Here is an 11,609-nt window from a genome sequence, read left to right as displayed (position 1 = left end):
TGGGCAAGTAAGACAGAAAACACACTCTGCGAATAGATATATTAATCATTTATTTACCAAATAGTAAAAATATTCAACCAATCATTCATGTTCCCTAAGTTACAGAAACTACAAAGCTGAATATTCAACAAACATACTTAGTTAATATCACATGCAGAGCACACTTTCCGTTACCTTCCCCATGGCTGTGTGCACTGCTTGCCTTAAACAAAATGAGAGAGAGAGAGAGAGAGAACCTCCCACACATACTCTATATATACCCAGGATATTTGAAACTGGATGCCAGGTGGCTAACCAATGGGAAAAGCTGCTGCAGTTTCTAAACTAACCAATCGCGACAAAGGGACTTTTGACAATTAGAATGAGGCTGCGAGGAAGACAGATGATAGGGCAGAGTTGCAATCAGAGAGATGATTTGAAGTGTAGCATGGGAGCAAATGGAAAAGGGTGATTAAAAACAGGATCAAAGGTGTTATATTTGAATGCATGGAGTATATGGATCCATGCATTCAAACATAACACCTTTGATCCTGTTTTTATCACAAGGATTCTACATCCTTGTGGGTAGGGTTAAGAAACTCCAAGGATAAAAAGACCTTGATGAGAGGTTTATACAAACAGTAGTGGATACAGCCCAATCTATCACAGGTAAAGTCCTCCCCACCGTTGAGCACATCTACACCAAGCGCACGAATCTCCATGCAGGAAAGCTACATACATCACCAGAGATCCCCACCACCCAGGTCGTTCTCTCTTCTCACTGTTGCCATCAGGAAGAAGATACAGAAGACTCATATCACCAGGTTCATCCATCAGGGTCTTGAACCAAGGGGGATGACTTCACTTGCCCCATCACTGAAATGTTCCCACAACCTATGGACACACTTTCAAGGTCTCATCATCTCATGTTCTCGATATTTATTGCCTATTTATTTATTATTAGTTGAACACCCAGGTTGCTGCAGTCTTTAATTGATTCTATTTTGGTTATTGTTCTATTATTGAATTATTGGGTATGCCCACAAGAAAGTGAATCTCAGGATTGAAGATGGTGACATACATGTACTTTGATAATAAAATTACTTTGAACTTTGAACTTTTAGTAGTTCGTTGAGCCCACTGGGGGAAAGGCAATTCTGGATTGGGTGTAGATTTGATTAGAGAGATTAAGATAAAAGAACCCAAAGGAGACAATGAACATATTACAACAGAATTCTCCCTGTAATTTTGAGAAGCAGAAGTTAAAATCAGATTTATCAGCATTATAGTGGAGTCGAAAGAATTACAGAGGCATGAGAGAGGAGCTGGCCAAAGTCGATGGGAAGGGGGCACTAACAGGGATGACAGCAGAACAGCAACCTTTTCTGGTTGGCTGCAGTGACTAGTGGTGTTTGCAGGGGTCAGTGTTGGGATCACTTCTTTTCATGATATATGTCAATGATTTGGATGATGGAATTGATGGATTTGTGACCAAGTTTGAGGATGATACATAGATAGGTGGGGGGACAGGTAGTGTTGAGGAATCAGGGTGTTTGCAGAGGGACTTGGGCAGATTGGGAGAATGAGCAAAGAAGTGGCAGATGGAATATAGTGTACGAAAATGCATGGCCATGCACTTTGGTAGAAAGAACAAAGGTGTAGGTTATTTAATAAATGGGGAGTAAAGGTGCAAAGGGGTTTTGGAGTTCTTGTGTGGGATTTCTTAAAAGTTAACTTCTAGACTGAGTCAGTGGTAAGAAAGAAAGATTCATTTTGAGAGAAGTTGAATATAAAAGCAAGGATGTAACGTCGAGCCTTTATAAGGCATTGCTTAGACCACATGTGGAGCATTATGAGCAGTTTATGGCCTCTTATCTAAGAAAAGATGTGCTGGTGAAGTGATCAGAGAAGATTCTTGAGAATTATTCCAGGATTAAAAGGCAGACATCCCACCCTGCAAAAACTCATTTCAGGGAGGTAGCACCATCAATTTGCGGGAGACTTACAAGAGAGGTGGGACATCTGCAATAGAGTAGCTCCTTAGCAACTAGCCAGCTAGTTTAAATAACATAAGCTATGCTAATGAACGAATGACACCTGTTAAACTCACCTCAACAGTCATTTAACCCACCACGAGCAATAGAAAATTCACTGTTGCAAACAGTGCAGTGAGCAAAACTGTCATTATTTTTTACCCCTATTAGGCAGGGGTAAACTTCAGTGTAGTCTGGGGTGAAGTAAGTTTTATATTTTCTTTTTTTGGAACACTCTGCCATGGTGCCCTCTCTCTCTCGCTCTGTCTCACGCTCACTCGCGCTCTCTCTCACGCTCTCAAAAAAAATCGATTTCCAGGATATTGTATATAATTTGCGGGTGTCAGGGAGCCACTATCAATATGCGGGAGACCCCTGGAACTTCCAGGAGAGGTGGGATGTCTGAGAAGGGTTAATGTGTGAGGAGCATTTGATGGCTCTGTATCTGTACTTGCTGGAGCTCAGAAGAATGAGTGGTGACCTCATTGAAATCTATCGAATGTAGAAAGTCCTTGATAGAGTGGGTACAGAGAAGTTGTTTCCTATGGCTGGGGAGTCTAAGACCAGAGGACACAGCTTCAGAATAGAGGGACTTGCTTTTAGAGTGGAGATGGGGAGGAATTTCTTTACCCGGAGAATGGAGATTTTGCAGAATTCAGTGCCACAGGCGGCTGAGGAGGCCGTCATTAGGTATATTTGAGGCAGAAGTTGATAGATACTTGATAAGTCAGGGTATGAAGGGATACGGAAAGAAGGCACGAGATTGGAGCTGAGAATAAAAATGGATCAACCGGGATGAAATGGCAGAGCAGACTTGATGGGCCAATTTGCCTAATTCTGCTCCTGTATCCTATGATCTTATGTCCTATATGTACTTGAATAATAAGCTGGTAGTAAGAGGATGGAAGTGGCCAATTAGAGGGCTAACACAGGCTTGATAAAGTAAGCCCTTGACTGACCTGATTTGATTTTTTGCTGTGCTACCAGAGCATATTATTTTATAGAATGCAGTTAATGTCATCATTGTAGATTTTCAGTTCAGATTGGCGAAAACATCAGCACAGGAGCAGCATGGAGATGTATGCCTAGCCCCCTGCTCTACTCGCTTTACGTCTACGGCTGTGTGGCTAAGTACAGCTCCAACACCATATACATTTGCTGATGACACCACTGTTGTGGGCTGTATCAAGAGTGGTGATGAATCAGCATACAGAATGGAGACTGAAAATTTGGCTGAGTGGTATAATAATAACAACCTCTCACTCAATGTCAGTAAGACCATGAAACTGATTTGCAGTCTTCAGAAAAAGGAAACCAGAGGTCCGTGAGCCAGTAATCGTCAAAGGATCAGAGGTGGAGAGGGTCAGTATCTTTAAATTCCTGGGTGTCACTATCTCAGAGGACCTGTCCTGGACCCATGATAAAAAATTGCAAAGAAAGCATGGCAGTACTTCGACTTCCTCAGTAGTCTGTGAAGATTCAGCATGTCATCTAATTTGTATCTATAAATGTGTGGTGGAATGTGTACTGACTGGCTGCGTTATGGCCTGGTATGGGAACACCAATGCCTTTGAGCAGAGATTCCTACAAAAGCTAATGGATTTGGCCAAGTACATCATGAGTAAAACCCTCACAACCATTGAGCACATCTACATGAAACATTGCTGTGGAAAAGAAGCAATCACCATCCAATCCATGCTCTTTTCTCACTGCTGCCTCAGGCAGAAGGTACAAATGCCTCAGGACTCATACCACCGGGTTCAAGAACAGTTACTACCCCTCAACCATCAGGCTCTCAAACAAAAGGGGATAACTACACCCTATCTACTTCTGGTGTTATTGTTCTTAGATCTGTTAAGTATGCCCGCAGAAAATGAATCTCAGGGTTGTATGTGGTGACATATATGTACTCTGATAAAAAAATTACTTTGCACTTCGTACCAATTGCTTTTGATTTGCTCATTTTTGGTAAGATATTATTTTCTACAAACATTATCTTTTAGCATCAAACTCGGTGTAATGACCAAAATTCTTCATTAGTGACTCTAAATCATGCTGGTCTGAAATAACAATATGCACAGGTGAGCAGAAGAACTCAGGGAAGAACCAGTCATTCCTAAAATGTTTGAAAAATCAATAACATTAAATCTGCATTCACAACATACATCTGACTATACACACTAAACACTTAGCCTTCCCTGCATATTGAACTACTTTACCACTCAGAAAAGTGCTACAAATAGCATTTGTCTATATTTACCGCTCTTATCACTGATTATTCTCATCTCATGAAACCTCATGTACAAGATCACACTTGTATCTAGCCTGTCTTATTTACAGTCAATGTCATCCTCAGTCATACCTCCTTAGCCAAAGGATCATTCCAGGTTACAGCTGCTGATGTATGCTGCACATCAGAATCGGCCAATTATCGCTGTATTAATTTGTCCTTGAAACTTTCTACACTAGAAATGGAGATTTTATCTTTTTTTTCCCCATTCGGACAGAAAAAGCTTGCTGCTACTATAGTCACCCCAATGTGCAGAAACTCAAATGTTGTGTTATGAACTTTCAGCTCCAGTTCACAATCTATAAATACCACATTCATTAACCAGGAACACATTCTCTGAACATCCAGCTGATGGTACTCAGTCGGGGAACTTTTGTAATATTTCAATCCAGATAAGATGACGTTTGCATGGTAAGTCACAGCTCATTCTGATCTTTTAGAATCCACACTGTGCCAGAATTACGTTTTGAGGGGCAAGGGCTGTACCTAGCTCAGAATGCTGTCCATTCTGCTTTGTGTCCTTCTCACAATCCCTTCTTTCGGCGATTCCTCGGTTTGAGGTTGATTTGCTTCAACTCCAGTTCTGCAGGTTCTGAGGTAGCTAAAGAATCATATGCAGGATCTGCAGACCCTGTCATAGGTAGAGCAGGTGTGCTTGACAGAATAGCAACTGGCATGTTCTTTATTCCCGGCCTCTGCATGATCCTGTCAGACAGATGAGGGGAAGACAGTAGTTCCTTGGATGCTCTTTCTCCACTTTGAGCGGCAATGACCAGGGATTTCCATGAATTAATAAGGACTTTGCATCTTTAAAAGAGTCATTTAAAATATCTTTGAAATGCTTTCTTTATCATTAGGGAAACTCTTTGCATGAAGGAGCTCAGCAATATAGTGCTGATTTCAAGAGTCCAATATTGAGCATGCCCTACCCACGAGAGCAATTTCAGGATGACCAGAGCCCCGATGCGGAGGATGATGTCCTGAGAGATAATGTTTATATTGTTAATATTACCCATCCAGATGACTGATTTAGAGAATTTTGTGGGGACAGTATTGGTGGTATTTTTTAGTGTTTTAGTGAGATGATTGGTGTAGTTTGTTCACTACTGTGAAGTGCATAAGTGGGTAAAGATCATTGATGTCTAGTAGAGCTAGACCATAGGTTAGAGGCTTAACCTGTTGCAATGAGTGATTGCAGCGAACCCAAGTGCAGGACACAGGCACGGAGATTGAGTGAGAATGCTTACACGGACGTGAACGTTGAACAGCAAACAGGTGGGATCTTGACACGGAGATATGGGGTTTCATAGTTTAACCTTGAAACTGGAGCGAAACTTAGAACACACGGTCCTAAGCGGCTGGGAAACGTCAATTACCATACAGGCAAAACCAACGATCTGGCAACTGGTAGCTGTAACGCCAGGGTTCCATTTAGCGGGGGAGAGCCGGCGAGAAAAGAAGGTACAGGGATGGAGTTTTTGGTCTGGGCCGGAGTGTTGGGAGAGGACCGCTCCCACCCCAGAGTCGGAGGTGCGACTTCCACGATGAATTGACGAGAGGGGTCTGGTTGGACCAGGATGGGAGGGGAGGTGAAACTCCCCTTCAGCTCCGAGAAGACAGAGTCCGCTTCGTAGTCCCAGTGAAAAGGGGTCTTAGGAGAGGTGGGTCAAGTAAGGGGGGCTGCCACCTATAATCCCTGATGAAATGACGATAAAAGTTTGCAAACCCCAGAAATCGCTGGAGTTGATTGAGTGTTGTAGGTGTTGGCCACTCCGCTACCACCCAGATCTTTTCGGGATCCACCCTCACTTGCCCGCTCTCGATGATGTACCCCAGGAAACTGACAGAACGGACATAGAACTCGCACTTCTCAGCCTTCACAAATAGTTTGTTCTCCCAAAGCCTCTGCAGAACCTGACGGACATGGTGGGCATGTTCCTGAAAACTGCGGGAGAAGATTGAGATGTTGTCCAAATAAATAAAAATGGAACTGTTAATGAAGTCCCTAAGGACATCATTTATCAGGGCTTGGAAGACGGCGGGGGCACTGGTAAGTCTGAATGGCTTGACCAGGTATTTGAAGTGATCAAGAAGGGTGTTAAAAGCTGTCTTCCACTAATCTCTCTCCCTTATTCTGACCAGATGGTAGGCACTTCGTAGGTCCAACTTGGAGAAAATGGTGGCTCTGTGAAGGGGTTCGAAAGCAGAGTTGATAAGGGGCAGTGGATACTTATTCTTTATGGTGATGTTAATCAGATCCCAGTAGTCAATGCAGGGATGCAGTGAGCCGTCTTTCTTCCCCACAAGGAAGAAACCAGTGCCTACAGGGGAAGGTGAGGGTCGGATAATGCCCGCCACGAGAGATTCATTTAGGTAAGCCTCCATTGCTTCCCTTTCTGGTTGGGACAGGTTATACAGCCGACTGGTGGGTACAGCAGCTCCGGGGAGAAGGTCAATTGCACAATCGTAAGGTCGGTGTGGAGGCAGGGAAAGAGCCCGTTGTTTGATGAACACTTCTCCCAAGTCGTGATACTCTACTGGAACCTTGGACAAGTCGGGGGTTTCAGAGGCAGACGAGGTCGCGGTGACTTTCACAGGGGAAAGGGCCGATTGTAGACAAGCGGAGTGACAGAACGGACTCCAGCTGGCTATCTTCCCGGTGGCCCAGTCAATGTGGGGATTATGGCAGCTTAACAAGGGGTACCCAAGAACTATAGGAGCTTGAGGAGAAGAAATTAAGTTAAATCATACCTGCTCCCAATGGTTCCCAAAGAGAATAAGAGACAGGGGTGGTGTGCAGAGTGTGACTCGGGCCAGTAGTCTACAATCCAGTGCCCAGGCTTCCAGAGGGGTACTCAATGGCTCCCAAGGAATTCTGGCCCGGGAGGCTATGTCTTCATCCAAAAGGTTGCCCTCAGCGCCAGAGTCCACTAGAACTGACAGAAGCAGGGACTGTTGGTTATAACGTAAAGTCGCTGGGATCTGCACCCAGGTTTGGGTAACGGAAGGGAAAGTTGTCTGGCTCACCAGGGTCCCCTTTCTATTGGCGGGCCTTCCCTATTTGGCCAAAGAGGACAGGTAACACGGAAGTGGCCAGACTGGCTGCAATGTAGACAATCACCTGCTCTCAATCTCCATAGTCGTTCTGTGGGGGAAAGGCGGCGGAAACGGCCGGGCTGGGAGCTGTTCAAGGAGCAGGAGAAGAGAGGCTTGCATTGGTGGGAGACGGTAATGAGTGCCGTGGACTGGCCAAAGGTCGTGGACGACCAGTTCTTTCCCTTTGGCATTCTTGGAGACGATTGTCCAACCTGGTGGCTAGGGAGATCAAGGAATCCAGGCTGTCGGTGTCACCTCTAGCCACCAACTGGTCTTTCACCATGTTGCTGAGACGATTCTGAAATACCCCTTGGAGTGCCTCATTGTTTCACCCTGAGTCAGCCGCTAACGTCCAGAACTCCACAGAATATTCAGCAACACTGCGTGAGCCCCGACAGAGAGTGAGTAGATGCTTAGCGGCTTCTTTACCACGAACGGGGTGGTCAAAGATCTTTCTGATTCCACGATAAAGGTGGGGAAAGAACAGCAGATATCCAGTTGATTATTCCAAACAGCTGTAGCCCACGCTAATGCACTTCCCCGCAACAACCCCATGATATAAGCAATCTTTGACTTATCCATGGAGTACGTGGATGACTGCTGGTCGAGCACCAAGGAGCATTGCAGAAGGAAGGCCCGGCACGTCCCCAGATCCCCAGTGTAGCGCTCTGGTTCAGGTACGTGCGGCTCTCTTGGTGGGGGTGTTGCTGACACGTAGGGGGTTGCCACTACAGGCTGTCTGGGCTGGTTAGACAGAGTTCTAGGAGCGGATGGGGTAAGATGAGTGGATACATGGTCCACCTGGTCACCGATCTTCGTTACGTTAGCAGACAGGGAATGGAGGTTCTCCATGACCTCCTGGAGAAGTTGATCGTGCAGACCCAGTAAGGAGTCATGGCTGGCGAGGGCTTGTTGCGGGGTATTCATGTCCGCGGGTCCATTGTGGTCAGATCGTTCTGTTGCAGTGAGCTAATGAAGCGAACCTAAGTGCAGGACACAGGCACGGAGATTGAGTTAGGATGCTTACGCAGACGTGAACGTTGAACAGCAAACAGGTGGGATCTTGACACGGAGAGACGGGGTTTCGTAGGTAAACCTTGAAACTGGAGCAAAACTTAGAACACACGGTTCTAATTGGCCGGGAAATGTTAATTACCACACAGGCAAAACCAACGATCTGGCAACTAGTGGTTGTAACGCCGGGGTTCTTGTGCTGCAGGTCTTGATGGAAACCAGGTGTGCCGCCATCAAAGAGAATTAGAAGCAAATGGGAAATTAACGGTTGGAACCGTGGCACAATGAAAGGCAAGGGGGTAAATGATTATTGTGGGCAGACTGGAATATTGAGGTTAATGTAAGGTTAACTATGTTTGTTGAGTGGCAGAGCAGTCTTCAGGGGCCAAGTGGTCTATATTAGTTCTTTCTTCATAATTTTATTTGTTCATATGTACTCTTTTCCTTGCTAATTTTTCAGACCTTCTATTTTCTTCCCATTATTGCTCGATTTTTGATTTGAGTTTAAGTTTCAGAATTTCTAAAGCTCACAACTGACACACACAACTACACATCTCACAACTGTGATTCTCCTGGTACGTAGAACGCCGCCTCCATAATAAGTCACTATTACAAACCTTTGAACTGCCTGCAGGAGTGTACTAATATTGCTGATTTGAAAGCTTCATGCTGTAAGTGAGTCTAGAAAAAGCAGGCTGCCAAAAGCAGAATGACTTGTCCTCTTGAAGCCAGGCACCATCATGTTGCCTCAGGCATAGTGTCCTTAGATTAGCTTCATACCTCTAGGCTAATTATCTTGATTGTATAGAGGTTATCCAAGGAATGGACTAACTAAACACAAATAAAGGGCATTATGGCATTACCTTCTTGCAGCATATGGAAATTCAAGAGTGTGTTGTATTTATTTACATTTATGTTTCTAAACCATTTACGTAACCCCGTAACCAGGTAACTTACCAGCAAAGATAGATGGATCAGCTGAGTCGGATGCTACTATTTTCAAACGTTTTATTCAAAAAAGGGCACAAACGTATGGTTAATACAAAACATTCAGATCATATACATCGTCAAACTCAATCTAAAACACCGGTGTAACCATAATCAATCAGAAATAAGCTCTACAGTTGTCTAGGGGTTAATACTGAGTCCAATTGAAATATAAAGAGTCACTCAGAAGTTTGCAGGCTTTTCCCTTTTGGGAACCGCTGGGGTTTTCACGTTGTAGAGAGAGAGAGATGATTTAGAAAGGATAAACACTTGCCCGTCATCTTGGCAGAGCAAATCCTTGGAATCAGGGGAGCAGACTTCCCCGTTGTTATTTAAAAGCAGTCTTTTGTTGGTTTTAGCCACAGATTCAAATTCGGAATCTAACGTACATGGCTTCCTTCAAAATGGCGTCCCGCTCCCACGGGAATCGATATAGTATTTCCTTGGTGTCTCCTGGGTGCGTCTGAGGGTTTTCCCCCCTCAGACCCTCCTTTATACTTCTTCACGGGATCGCAGGTGTCAATCAGGTTGCAGGTGATGCGATCTCTCTCTCAACCAGCCCACTTTGCCCGAGGGCTTTTCACGTGGTCTCCATGAGACAATAGTCAAGGTCACCTTTATTCTGCTTCTTGGGAGAACGTGGTCTCTCTCTCTCTCTCCCATTTCCCTGGGTCTATTCAGCACGTCCCTTCCTCTTTTGGGTCAGCTGATCCCCCTCTTGACTCGGGTTCTTGAGATTCTCACAAAGGAGGGGGCCGATGGCATAACACTAAACACAAATAAAGGGCATTATGGCATTACCTTCTTGCAGCATATGGAAATTCAAGAGTGTGTTGTATTTATTTACATTTATGTTTCTAAACCATTTACATTTATGTTTATGTTCATCTACTCTGGATATATTTGGTGGGCAAATGCAACATATGTTCCATTGTGTTACTTAATTTGCTGAGATGCTTGAATCATGCTAAACGTGTGTGCTTACAATTTGCAAATGAAATTGGAAGCAAGTAGACAACCAAAGCACTAACATTATATACAATGCAACACAATTTCAAAACGCTAGATGTTTCACTCAGAATTTCTAAATGTGTAACAGTTTGCTTCTCTATCAAAGATTAAACTTAGACACTGGTAGGCTACATGTTTATTTTTTGCAGTCTCAATAATCATAGTAATGATCCTGCTGTCAAGCTGTGGAGGTTTTCAAATTTGCTCCCAGTTAACTATTGCCCTGATCTTGACATTTTCACCATTATTTTCAAATCCCTCACTGACTCTGCTCTTCCCAGGGTCTGTAATTTTCTCCAAATTTATAACCTACTGAGTTACCTACACTTGTCCAATTCTAGCTTACTGATCACCTTGCTTTATTTATTCCATTTTTTTGTGTTTATTCATTTCCTGGGATCAAGGCATCACGAGCAAGATTGATATTTATTCCCTTTCCCTTATTGCACTTGAGAAGTCAGTGGTGGCTTGCAGCCTTGTGTCACTGCAGTCTTTTTGATGAAGGTTCAATGGTTCTATTAAAGATCAGAGAATATATACAGTATACAGTGCAACCTGAAATTCTTACTGTTCACAGGCATCCACGAAACAGAAGGAAAAAACCCAAAGAAAGAATGACAGGACAACGTTAGAACCCCAAGGCCCATCCTCCCCCCCCGCACCTGCCTCAGTAAAAGCACTAAAGCCCCGACCACCACCCACCATGCAAGCAATAGCAAAGTGCCCAAAGAGACCATGATCTAGGGTTTAGCAAAAAATGCACTGTTCATCCCAACACTTTGACATTATGTAGGCCCTTTCTCATGAAAGGGGGATTGCTCCTGTTAGCAACTCGCTGTTTCAATGGTACAGTTTGCAGTGTCACTTATTTCTACAGCAGCGTGCACTGCCTGTCTCGATGTTCCCATCCCCTGCAACACTTAGGGGGTTGCTGACACGTAGGGGGTTGCCACTACAGGCTGTCTGGGCTGGTTAGACAGAGTTCTAGGAGCGGATGGGGTAAGATGAGTGGATACATGGTCCACCTGGTCACCGATCTTCGTTACGTTAGCAGACAGGGAATGGAGGTTCTCCATGACCTCCTGGAGAAGTTGATCGTGCAGACCCAGTAAGGAGTCATGGCTGGCGAGGGCTTGTTGCAGGGTATTCATGTCCGCGGGTCCATTGTGGTCAGATCGTTCTGTTGCAGTGAGCTAATG

This window comes from Hemitrygon akajei, chromosome 13, assembly GCF_048418815.1.
Source record: "Hemitrygon akajei chromosome 13, sHemAka1.3, whole genome shotgun sequence".
In the NCBI taxonomy this organism is placed as follows: domain Eukaryota; kingdom Metazoa; phylum Chordata; class Chondrichthyes; order Myliobatiformes; family Dasyatidae; genus Hemitrygon; species Hemitrygon akajei.
This window is presented reverse-complemented; position numbering follows the sequence as displayed.